Below are 13,774 nucleotides of genomic sequence, written 5' to 3'. Positions count from 1 at the left end.
CTTTTTGTCATCCAATTGAATAGAAAAGTACGAAAAAATACAAATGCTAATTAAAATACAGCAATAAAATGGTTAGAGTGTCATAAGGAAAGACTTACGGCGTGTTTCGACAGGATCTGAAAGAGAATCCATTTAAAATACAGAGAGAGAGACAAAGAGGGAGGGAGGGAGGTTATCAATGGCATATTTTTTCTGTACAATTAGATATCAATTATGTTTTCAGAGGACTCTGTTAAAGATTCTTACTCCTCTTGGTCGTCCAAATGAAGAACGAGGTACGAATAAACAATATACATGCAAATTAAAATACAGCAATGAAATTGAAATGGTAAGCGTGTCATAAGGAAAGACTTACAGCGTGTTTCAACAGGACCTGAAAAAGAAACCATTTAAAAACATAAGAGAGAGAGAGAGAGAGAGAGAGAGAGAGAGAGAGAGAGAGAGAGAGAGAGAGAGTTATTAAAGGCATGTCTTTCTGTATAAATAGATATAAATTAAGTTTTCGGAGGACCCTGTTAATTGATCTTACTCCTATTGGTCGTACAGAAGAATATACATATACGATTAAACAATTTAAATGCATATTACAAACCAATATATGTATATATATGAACTTGTCAACTTTTACTGTTCTTTTTGATTTACCACTAATATTTGTCAATGTTATGTTTTCTATTTCCATGGATCACCCTATTTAACCTTAAAAATGTTGCTCAACCTAAAAAATAAATAACTACGAATAAAGTATGTTAATGTCTATTAAAATAAAGCCAAAAAATGAGGAGCTTATCAAAATGAAAGACTTACGGCGTGTTCTATACGGGTCTGAAATAGAAAGAGTGAGAATTATTGATAAAAACTCTTTAAGGTACAAATAAACCTATAAATATAAATATATCAACTGCTTCCTTTAATTCTAGCTGAAAGCGTGTCTGAATTGAAACCTCTTGATCCATTCTTTGCAATGTCAATATGGGCTACATAATGATTGATGTTAATCTACGTTACGATCATGGATTATTGCATTGAAATGTAAAATTTTCTCTTAAGGCAGAGTACGCCTGGTGGACAGATGATTAAACTCTCAAACTTTTACAGTGTTATTTTATGATATAAAACTTATTTTTGTCAATGGTATCTTTCCTATATATTTAGATATAAATTATGTTTCTGATGATCCTGTTACCGGATATTATCCGTGTTGGTCATCCAAGTGAATGAAAAAGTACGAAAAAATATAAATAATTAAAATACAGCAATGAAAAGGTTAACATGTCATAAGGAAAGACTTACAGCGTGTTTCGACAGGACCTGAACCAGAAACCGAAATATAAAAGTATTATTTTATCATTGTATTGGTATGTAAAAGTTGCCCTCAACGTAAAGTGCGCCTCGGGGAAATATTCAAACTCTCAATTTTTCCAATTATTTTTATCTACGACATATCTTTGTCCTTGGTATCTTTTTCTTGTGTAATTAGATACAAATTATGTTTCCCGAGGACCCTTTTGGTCATCCAAGTGAATGGAAAAGTACGGAAAATATAAATGTCAATTAAAATACAGTAATGAAATAGTTAGAGTTTCATAAGGAAAAACTTACGGCGTGTTTCGACAGGATCTGAAAGAGAATCCATTTAAAATACAGAGACAGACACAGAGAGGGAGGGAGGGAGGATATCAATAGCATATTTTTCTGTATAAGTAGATATAAAATTTGTTCCGAGGCGTTTTTCAACAGGAAGCGAACTAGACTTCGTTATATATATAAGCTTATATATATATATATATAAGCTTACTGTACCTTGACCTAATGAACAAATAATTAGCTACGAATAAAGAATGAAAATCCTTGTTAAAATAATCAGCTTGTCAAAATGAAAGACTTACGGCGTGTTCTATATGGGTCTGAAATTGAAACAGTGAGAATTATGTATTAAATGTATTGATAGAAAAATATTGATGTACAAATCAACTTATGAATATAATTTAAAGATGTCGACTGCTTTCTTGAATTCTAGCTGGACGTGTTTCTAGTTTGAAACTTTATAAGCCATTATTTTCAATATCAATGTGGACTATATAATGATTGATATCAATGTACGTTACTATTGATTATTGTATTGAAATGTAAAATTTGCTCTAAAGGTAGAATGCACCTCGGGGACAGATATTCAAACTCTCACATTTTCACAATTCTTTTCTAAACTACCATTTATTTTTTCAGTGGTATGTTTTTCTATATAATTAGATTTAGATTTGTGTTTTCCTTGTCATTGGATCTGACTCTTGTTGTTCATTAAATTGATTAAACAAATACGAACGAATGTACAATATAAACGCTAACTAAACTACAGTAATCGAATGGTTCGCGAGTCATAAGGAAAGACTTACAGCGTGTTTCAACAGGACCTGAAACAGAAACCATTTAAAAATATGAGAGAGAGAGATGTTATGTTTTCGGAGGACCCTGTTAATGGATCTTACTTCTGTTGGTCGTACACAAGAATAAACAAATACGAATAAACAATATCAATGCATATTGCAAAACAGCAATGAAGAATTTAACGTGTCGACAGAAAAAGATTTAAAGCGTGTTTTAACTGGATGTGAACGAGACTATAAACATATACATATATATATATCGTCAAGTTTTACTGATTCTTTTTGATTTATCACTGATATTTGTCAATGGTAGGTTTTCCATGTAATTGTATATAAATTATGTTTTCCGTGAACCCTCTTATTTTGCCTTACCAATGTTGCTTAACTTAATGAATAAATAATACGAATAATTATGTTAATGTCTATTAAAATAAAGCGAAGAAATGAGGAGCTTGTCAAAATGAAAGACTTACGGCGTGTTCTATATGGATCTGAAATAGAAACAGGGAGAATTATTGATAAAAAAATATTGATGTGTAAATAAACCAATAAATATAACATAAAGATATCGACTGCTTCCTTTAATTCTAGCTGAACGTGTTTTTGATTTGAAAATTTTTCAGTCATTATTCTCAATATCACTGTGGGCTATGTAATGATTGATATTAATCTACGTTACGATGGATTATTGTATTGGAATGGAAAGTTTGCCCTACATGTAGAGTGCGCCTCGAGGACAGATGGTCGAACTCTTAAAATTTTACAACGGACTATGTCTATAGATACATGATTCGAAATAATTCTTGTATGCCTGTAAGAAATGGGTACTTTGTGTCCTTGGACAGGCGGTTTTCAAGAGTACTTATCAAAGTGGACAGGTGGAATTTTCAGCCCTCAATCAGAATTACAATCTTTTCCCCATACACTATATGTGAAAAATTTGATTACAATCCATGTAACTTTAGAAACTTTTGAAATCATGATCTGAACATGAAAAGCTCAAAAACAAAGCCCTGGCGTATTCTAAATTTTCAAAATTGTTGACCTGGCAATGTCTGAAGCTCAATTTCACAAGCGCAATAGCAAAAGCTGACTCGAAAGTACTGGGCACGAACGGAAATATAGGACTGTTTATTATATCTGTCATTATAATATGCTTAGCTGGAATCCGGCAATCTGATTGGCTGGAGCCGGGGTTTATATTCTCAACAAGAAGACCTGCGCGCCGCGTAACATTTTTGAGCTCGCGCAAATTTCGAACGCCAACTTGAGAGCTCAACGCGCCATAATGTCGAACAAGTCTATGGCTTCAGATTGATTTTGATTGTTAAATTTTAGTCTAGTGCAGCTTGACGAACCAACAAATGAAGAGTTTCTGTAAGGAGCGGAGGCTATGTAACAACAACATGATTTTTTAAAGTTTTTTGAGCGTTTTTTTAAGTAAAATTCTTCAAGTTCGATGTCTAATCGCGATATTGATGCGTTGCGTAACCGTATTTTATGAATTCAACTGTGCACGCGCGCGCGTTCTGAAACGTTCTTTTTTAGAGTTTGTATGAGGCTGGGCGCTCCTGAACTCTCGTTCCAACTTCGGCCCTAAATAACGAAATTGCCCACTTGTTTTTAACTTTAGCATATTATAATGAGGTTATAAACGGTGCGCTCGGGTATTTGGTTGCGGATATAAGACCTCTGGGGTGAAAATTAGCATATTTGGGTGAAATAATCACCTCGCTTCGCTCGGTGATTATTTCCCGCCAAATATGCTAATTTTCACCCAGAGGTCTTATATCCGCAACCAAATACCCTCGCTTGCCGTTTATAACCTCTCAATGTAAGGGCTTTATCAAAAATGCATTCAGATTCGAACTGATTTTAAACAACTTTTTTTATTACAAGAAATTTCTCTCCTGGGAAGTTGCTGACATTCCTGTAGTTCGCTTTTATATTATGCAAAAATCACAGAAACAAACACTTGATCCAGACATCCTGAAAATGTGCAGACCTATTTATAATCTTCCATTCATCTCAAAAGTCAAAGAAAAAATCGTTGCCAAGAGACTCAATGCCTATCTCAACATTAACTCACTTCTTGAACCGCCCCAATCCAAAATAGCCGATTTCTGTTTAGATCCTATTTTTATGTTTATTGTCGGCCATGATGGCAAATCCTGTCGATATCTCGAAACATATTTTTATTTAGGATATGAAGTCGACACACAAGTGTTAAAAGCTGATGAATATTGGGCAAGCCTGTTACTCGATGCCTTGCTTTGGTCAGAAGCTAAGCGATAAACCAAACTTTCATTTCAAACTACCAAAATATAAAGCCGAGGGAAATTTTAGGTAAATACAAGACTATAAGATTCAGTCGAGTGTGGCGCCCCAGCGACCCCTACCGGAACGCCCCCACACTGTACGAGTAAGTCTTTCGATCTACTACAATGCAATGCCAGAAGAACAAATCCCTTGAATGCAATAGCTGAACCATTTTGAAGCTGACATCGCATATTCGTTACAAGTCACGGTAACACCATTATTTATTTCACTCCTTTAAATTTGAAAGTATCTGAACTTCTGTGGACTAATCTGTATTAATATCATTATTTCCTTAATGAGAAGTTACAGTGTTCTTTACAAACAGAATGATGTACAATTTAGCTACACGAGCCCCTTGTTGGCAGTGACTGACTAATCGCCGTCTATCTAGGGGGCAAATTGAAATGACTCTGCTGACGACAACACAAAAAGAAGTACTGTCTGCGGTCCCTTAACTGTATCCTGTCCCACAATAGTTGTCAGGCACAGTTGACTACGGCTTTATGTCAATTGATATCAAAAGATATAAAATACGGTTTGTTCAAAGGTTGTGAATACAAAATCAGGGGGGCTCGCCAAGCAGTAACTCTCTCAGTGTCCAATGCAATGCAATGTCTTAAACGTTCCACTTTGTTTGTATGTCGTTTTCACCACCTATGCATACGCACTCGATGATTTGTGAAGCTTATCTTCAATGTTCAAATCAGATAATACAGTCCCTCGTAAGATTGCAAAGATTTTGTTGGTTTTCTTTTAATATCATTTTAAAACAAGTGTAAACAAAAGATTGCACTCTTCTAGTTAAATTTAGACTACCGTAGGCGTTCCTGCTAAACTTTACTGATTTAAGTGCCATGTTACATGAATAGTTTCCGTGCCTTTTCCTAATTCTTTAGAAATATTGAATGTGGTTAAATTTGAAGGATTTAATTATGTGTACATCCACCGCAACTGTCGCCTTGTAATGGGTCGGGTCTTTCCAAAAATAGACCAAAATTGCAAACAGAATAGTCATTCCGCCCTCTGCGACTGTTAAATTTTAAATAACGTGTTGTTTTCTGTACGAAAAAGGCCTGGGAGCATGCTATGACAGCACGTAGGCAGATTTTGGAACAATATCGTAACCGCGTGCTAGTTGTTCCAAAGACGTCATTTTTCAATGAAGTACGAAATCCTAGGGACTTTCACGTATATTTTATATCAGCGCTGACAAACAACGTCATTTTCAATTTTTCCTAAATGGCTTTGATTGAACTGAGCCTAGGAAAGCTATATACCACTATCGTCACATCGCGATTCTTACATAAAGTGACTGTTTGATCTGCGGCTTCACAAGTACAGTGTACATCGCACAACTTCAGTTGATCGTCTACTATCATACAGGAACAGTCACCGTGCAACGTTATCATATCAACATACACGAAATGTCAAATACCAAAGTAGAAACTTTAACAAAACCGATGTTATTTTGCACATACCTTGTATAGGTGGTCTGGTTCCGACATTATTCCTTCCTACATCAAGAGAAACAGATCTTGTCACAATCGAGATATGTCATATTCTCTCTCTCTCTCTCTCTCTCTCTCTCTCTCTCTCTCTCTCTCTCTCTCTCTCTCTCTCTCTCTCTCTCTCTCACATTTTATATATAAGCGTGAAAGATGTTAACAAAGAGTTATGTTGATATTTTTACATATTATGGACTGTTGAACTGCCATTCACAAGCGCCGTTAAAGTTTTGCCCGAATAAGAAATACACAAAAATGATACATTTTTTATGGCAATATTAAATTCTACTTGCAAACTAAACTAGCTGACTAGAACGAATAAGCCGCGACAGCCAAGTTTTGAGATCAAGGCTGCCCTAAATGGAGTAGGGAATCCTTATTCTTTACAAACACAATCATTGTCTAGAATTGACTTGACATGCACTTTTTATGTCACCTGTCATTGGGAAATATGTATAATCCTGCTGAATTAGGGCATCTTTCTCCCAGTGAATGACATTATAATTGAATTGAATTGTAAGTTCTTGTTCTTCTCCCCCAAAATGTCAAAACACGTACAGGTATACGTAAAATGCGCTATTATGTTTAAAATTTGATTCTAGTCCGCACAGAATTCACTTGCCGACATTAGCAATATCGGTACAGTCTATAAATGTGGTCACTCAGATGACAATCTTGAATTGTAGTTAACATTCAATGTAAAAATGACTGCATATCTTAAGGAAATTAAAATGTAAACGATAAAGTATTGACAGGTGATTGCATGTAAAATGTACGTACATGTGCCCTTTAAATTAACAGTGCCTAAAGCTAGATCGACAACCTATGCCGTTGTTAATTTACTTAGGTTGACTTTGAAATAGCGCAATGACTAAGAGCTAATATTATTCCATTATCTAGCTAAATTCCTATGTCTCCCATTTTGCATTTCTTTAGTTTTTGCTGAGATTTAGTTGCAGGACATTTTCCATAAAAAATAAGACTCAGGGACGCTGGGAGAGAAAATAATGCATCATGCAAGCGAGGCCATGCAAACCTGATGTGCGAAAGCGGTTTTGGTATGTCCAAGTTCATTTCTATGAATCAGTACAGAGAAGGAGCCTGCATGTACATGACACATTCGTCACAGTCTGACTGATTTTGCTTGTCGCAATTCACAATGAAAACTACCGACTAGAATTCTATTCGGCTTTCAACTGAAATTATGGCGCTCTATGATAATTATTGAAATTGAAATAAAAGTCCATCAACGTCAATGGTTTTTCAAAGCCATCTAGATTGATCGATTCCTTTTGATGTGGATAAAAATGTTAGCAATATGTACCTGTTACAAAACTCCCTGGGAGTAAAGCCAAGGCAGACAAAACCACAAGCAGGAAACATGACATGCAGCTGAAAAAAATGAAATATAAAATTCGTAATTCCGAGGTAAACTTGAAATGTTAAAACAGAATCGTCATAGTCATGGCATTCACTACACTTATAGCAAAGCAGCCACTTTTCGATTGACCCTTTAAATTGTTTTCACATTTATGTCTTGAAATCTGTTATCATTGAAATCATAAAGTGGAATGTACTTCAATATAAATTGTCCGCTAGGTTTTCTTTTAACCACAAATTTAACACACAACAGCCATACATGTACGAAAATCCTTACAGTGAACTGAGAAATATGTCAACTTACTTCATCTTGCTGTCTGGTGATTCGCACGAGATTAGAATATTTGGATTTACTGATCCTATACTCTCGGTGCGTATGCGCTAACAGCAGTGTGCGTACACAGATATACCATTGAGCTGTCTATCATGAAGTGTAAATTGTTGTTTGGATAGAATAATAGGAATGACACAAAGGTGATGTAAAGTTTTTCTATCACTTTGTTTACCCTTTTGAGTATTCGCCGTTGTATAGTAACCGATGGTGTGCTCCTGTGGGTTGTTCGCCGTGCAGTGATTTACGTCAGAGGCAACAAATGTATTCAATGCAACATATCTTTAAGAAGTGTCACCTAGGAAGCCTCAAAGTTACAATTCCTGATACGTCTTAAATTTAGATCTACACAAACGTAACCAAACTTCTGTATCATAAATCAAGTTTGATTCGACCTATTTGCACCATTGATTGATCATAAGACTTTTCACTACTGCTGATATCCGAATATATTGTCGCCATCGTGAAATAGTGATAAAGTGTACATGTTTGTTAATATGAAGGAATAATTAATATATGGAAGTTTGAGAGACATCAATTTCACTCAAGAAAAAATAGCGTTTTTCCCGATTTGACGCTCGAGCTTAGGTAACAAATCTGTGCTCCGTAACTCCACAAACTGGGCCAGGCGGACAATACACGCTAAATTTACTACTCTGAAACCACGTGCTACAGTTTCAATAAAGCGCAATAAATACATTCAGGATAGCGTTGAGAACAATTCGCCGCATAACATTCGTCTTCTTTGCATGCAGTGTACCATGACGAATGTGAATTCGTCTGTACAGAAAAAGATAACGACATGATCACGCAGACACGCTGTATATTTAGTAATGTCCGAAAGAAGTGCTTTGTTAGGCTTTACTCAAGCTGTTGACATAAATAAAGAAATAAATATATAGTTCGTTCATCTGAGGTTCACACAGAATACTCTGAAATTGGTCCGATAATAAAGCGAGGAAATTAAAGCGATCACTTAACCATAAATAAAGTGTAAAGTTAGCGTCGGATGGACTGCAAGAATAAATTGACCATTCAGACTTTACTTGTACAGTTCGATGTCTAGTAAGTGCATATCATGTAGGAAAAGGCCCCCTTAAGTAGATGATATTAATCCTATTGCAGCAGGTCAACAATGATTAACTAGATTTCAGCCTGTGGGATTCAAAATTAAATGTTCCACTGAAATATCATTGGACCGTTCTGGTGTGTGTCGCACACACTTTTTGTGAGCTGACCGCTCAGTGAGTGCTTTTCGTATCATGCGTACAACCCATGAATGCGCACGCAAGGCATAAATGACTTCGATCAGCTACTCTTCGTATAAGAATAAGCCTTGCTGCAATTCTAGGTCGTTGACTCTGCCGTTTTGGTTTTTTGTCATACCGATGTAAACTTTGAGCGAAGGACACATGTTGGGAATATTTCAGTTATCATGAGGGGTTGGACCAGAGGAATGAAGGAAGGTCAATTTTTACAAACCTGCCATTTAGGAGGATTACTCTTTGCAGAGCTAGCCGGGAGTCATATGTCACATCTGCAAATACGATAATTAATACAAATTTTCTATGTATGGTATTGACAATATTTTTGCAAAACTCCTATGATGTTTATAATGGCATTAGGTCATTGTCATAATATTACCTTGAACCCACTTAGTTTTGGCATAAGTCTACAAATTTACAAGGTAAATAAGAATTTCAGTTCGAAATCAAGTTATTGTGTATAAAAGTTAGTAAACTAGTGAGCTTGTACAGTTAAAGCTTAGCTGGTGGATTTAAACCTAAGAAAATACAGGCCTTTCACCTTTTAAATTAATAAATATCGTCTAAGACTGGGATTTTGTCCAACTTTGATTTGGAACTCTTCGATAGCATACGAATATAGCTCCAACGATACGATTTACGATACACACTCGAAAGAATAGGACCTCTGTGAGAAATCTGTCTATCTTACTTGGACGCCGTGTATCTAAATATATGGGTTAACGACCGAAGAATATAATTAACGGTACTTTTTGTTCCGCGGCGTTTATTAAAGAAAATGAATAAGGTGAGAAAGCTGCTGTCTATGGATTGACACGCTTGGTGTTGTGGAGACGCTTTTATTTTGACAACACATTTACGACCTTCAGGGTATGAGACTGTGACAACCCTCCATCAATAAGTGTGATTGATGGCACGTGTTTCGGAAGCTATTAAATGGTGACAAATAAACATAAATTTTTAACTCGATAGGTGCCTTTGGGCTTGCATAATGGTTTTTTGAAGAGGTTTTACTGAACACTGTTCATTTAATTAAATGCAGTTTACGACGCTGAAATCACGTGTTACAATTTCAATAAAAGCGATTTCGGAACTTTTTGCCAGTGTTTTCATCTTTTTGTCGGGGTGATTGTGCAATCTGAACGAGACAACGTGAGACTTTTATCACCCGGCCTGCCGCTCTAAAGAGATTCAACCAACCTGGGCCGAGACACGCAGCCGCCGTTAAACAATTGCTCTGGGTTTTGTTTTTTCATTTTCAATATGCACTTGATTTGATACCTTTATTCTGACCTGACAATGTGCTTGTACAATTGATACACTTGGAATACTTGAATGAAGTGTTTAATGACGACTGCTGCTTGAAGCCATAACTAATTGTCACTGACTTTATACAGCAAATCACAAGCAAGTTTTAAAACACCCGACTGAATAGTGGACTGCGATAACCAGTCCAGGTCATTTCCCACGATTGGCGACGCTATACTATAATATTTTTCCACCATGGCATTACCTAATCAGCGGCCAGTGCGTCATCTATAAAACTTGTATTTCCTGGCAACCTCCGCGTGAGTCTATGGTTACCTATGCCATACTGTGTTGAACTCTATCTTGCTATAAACACCTCCGCTGCACCATTCACATAACTTTTTCTTGTATTATCGTAGATCCGTGTCAAAAAACAATGTCAGTTTAAGACCCCGCGTTAGCAGTCCGGGTTATGTCCATAGACAGGATATTGCGTTTGACCAATCAGCGAACCTGCCGCCGCCAACGTCATGAATAATTAACCATGCAATCCTTGGCTCGCAGATTGTAATGAGTTCGGAACTTTCGGCTAGATTTCACTCTTTATTTTGAGCACTAGATAGTTTTTAGATGAACACGTTACGCACAATGTTCAATACGGTCGAGATGACGACTGACACTGGTGGTTATTACATCGAATATTACTTCTTTGGATGATTTTCCTGGCCAGGTACCGCGCCTCGAAATCAGGATTTGACCCTTGTAAATTTACAGCAAGTTATTTGTCTCCAAATATCGCCTATTTTTGGTCAAATTTAATTTAACCTTTCCATCTGTAGCATGGAGAATGTTTCAAGCATTGCAACGATGGGTCAACTGTTCTTGTCAATGATCGGAGCACGATTTTTTCGATCACCATGCATTTCCCGGTACGATTGACCCTTCGCTAAGAAAAACACGCGCAGAATCAATCGCCGAGAAGTTAACCAGAAGCTGGTAAAGAGTACGAAAAACGTCAAATAACTCTTTGTCGAACATGGTCTAGGGTAAAGAAACTCAGAAAACTATTCCTGAAGAAATCCTTACAATTTTTAACACGGTAGAACGTCGCAAATTGACTCGACACTTCCGGGTAGCCAACATTCTCACTCGATCGGTCACGGTGGATCTGTCAGGTAAGATCGCGATCTCAACATAACATTTCAAAGTGAACCCATTTAACCTTTAACCGTCATTACATATACAGTACGTGATTGGTTCTTGCCTTAACCTCATTACATATACGGTACGCCATTGGCTTTTCCCAACTATCCTCTATATGGACATAACCCGGACTGGTTAGATTGAGTCATGTGGGCGCATTTCAAATCGAACCAATAGCAGAGCCTGATACTTAACGAATTGGTCCAGTGTGGCGTAGCCCCGCGTACGATACTGTGTGTTCCGTTCCCACTGTGCCAAATTCATTCGTGGGCTACAAGTCCATAGACGCAAGCAGAAGAAGCTTTCTTAATCTTGAAAACGCGTCTATGGACTTGTAGCCCATGAATGACTCGGACACAGTGGGAATAGAACATGCATGTATCGTACGCGGGGCTACGTCACGCATGGCCCATTCGTTCAGTACAGGCTCTGCTATACGCCCGCGTGACTCGATCTAACGCGGGGTCTTTTAAATCTGGAATGTAAGAGAAGACAGGATAAGCTGAAAAACCTGCTGATTTTTCGACTTTTAATCAGTAAGAGGTAAAAATGTTTGAGTATGATTGAGAAGGACTAATGTGCTTTGACCTACATCGAATTTTACCACTTTCGATGCTTGCTAGGTGCATTTTTGGCGACGGAAGAAAAAGTGTGTGAAATAAATAAGAGACACACCTTTTTCGCAGCCCATGTGTATTGTTAGGCTATTATATTTTGCAGCGCATGTGTTAATTAGGCCGTATTGAGTATCGCGGCGCATACTTTGTTCGTTTCTGCAAATATTGTCCACAACAACATTAATAATAACACAATAACACAACAACAACAACAAATTTACTGAGTCCAAATATATTTTTATTGTTCATCATTTTTTAAATATTTAATCATCATCATCATCATCATCGGAGATCGAGGCCCCTGTGATTGTATCGGAGATTGGGCTATCAAAATCCACCGTATTCTGTCATAATCTCGAACAGTTGTGTGGCCATGACTCTGTCAACACACATTTTCAAAATCGCGTACTATTATTAGCCTGGCTCAGATAACCAAACTCCATACATCGCTGTGACCCGGGACTCTGGCCTGAAGTTCTGCGAAATATAAATTCGCGTATCTACACAGATCGTTCGGAAAACCGCATTTGTATCGAAGTTGGCAGCTAAAAATTCTACGCGAGAGAGATGAAGGAAATCAGGAAAGGGGTAATCGAAATGACTCGTAAATATCTTGGTTGCTGCTTTGTTTGATGGTCTTATTGTTTGTCAAAGTGTTCTTGGAGAATATAGCATCTAGTTCATCATGAAACAAGTGGGAAGTTTTTGATTTTACAGCCTACAGTAGGGCCTAAAGTAGCCGATAGGGATTCATACAATGCTGGCGAACCTGCAGTGACTGCAATCTTATCGATGACGAAATCTGATCGGTGATTGGCTAACCGTGGAAATAATCATAGCGCCGCCAATTTTGGTAATGACCTGACTCACAATATTTTTTACATTGACTTTTGACATATGTTCTTACTCAGAAAAAAACAATAGGATGGAAATATAATGTCATATTATTTTTTTTAAAATCTGACAGAAGTATTACCATTAAGTGAAATTCGTGGATGAAGTCCTGGTAGGAATGCACCAAACCTTTCATTTCAAACCTTTCGTTTGGAGAGTTGTTGTTGAATTTTTGATTACCTATATCTCAACCTATAGCTACTTGTCACTGAACATATGAGATAAACCGTTACCTCTCAGCAAACATACTTATTCCTAAACATCTCGTTAATGTCTCAGATTAGTGAAATCGTGCATGAAGAAATCTAGGTGGTAAGGAATCCATGATAGTATTTGACACCATGAACGTGCGTTTCAATGTAAACAAAGTATATCACACTGGTGTAGGTAGGGCTGTAGATAATTTGCAATGGCACAAAACAATACAACGTTCAATGTTCGTGCGAGAGAGGGACCGTCTTCCTCCTGTCAATCTGGAAGGAAACCGTTTGTATGGGGTACCTCCCTCCTTTAGAATTTTGAAACAAAGAAAGGAGAGATATTTAAGAAGTGAAACCGTGAATTTACATTCAATCAGTACATTCGCTCGATAGACCCTCTGCAAACAACCTCTTGTCCACTCACATCA

The sequence above is a fragment of the Ptychodera flava genome, chromosome 11 (assembly GCF_041260155.1).
Source record: "Ptychodera flava strain L36383 chromosome 11, AS_Pfla_20210202, whole genome shotgun sequence".
NCBI lineage: Eukaryota > Metazoa > Hemichordata > Enteropneusta > Ptychoderidae > Ptychodera > Ptychodera flava.
The sequence above is the reverse complement of the archived record's forward strand: the minus strand, read 5'-3'. Positions refer to the sequence as shown.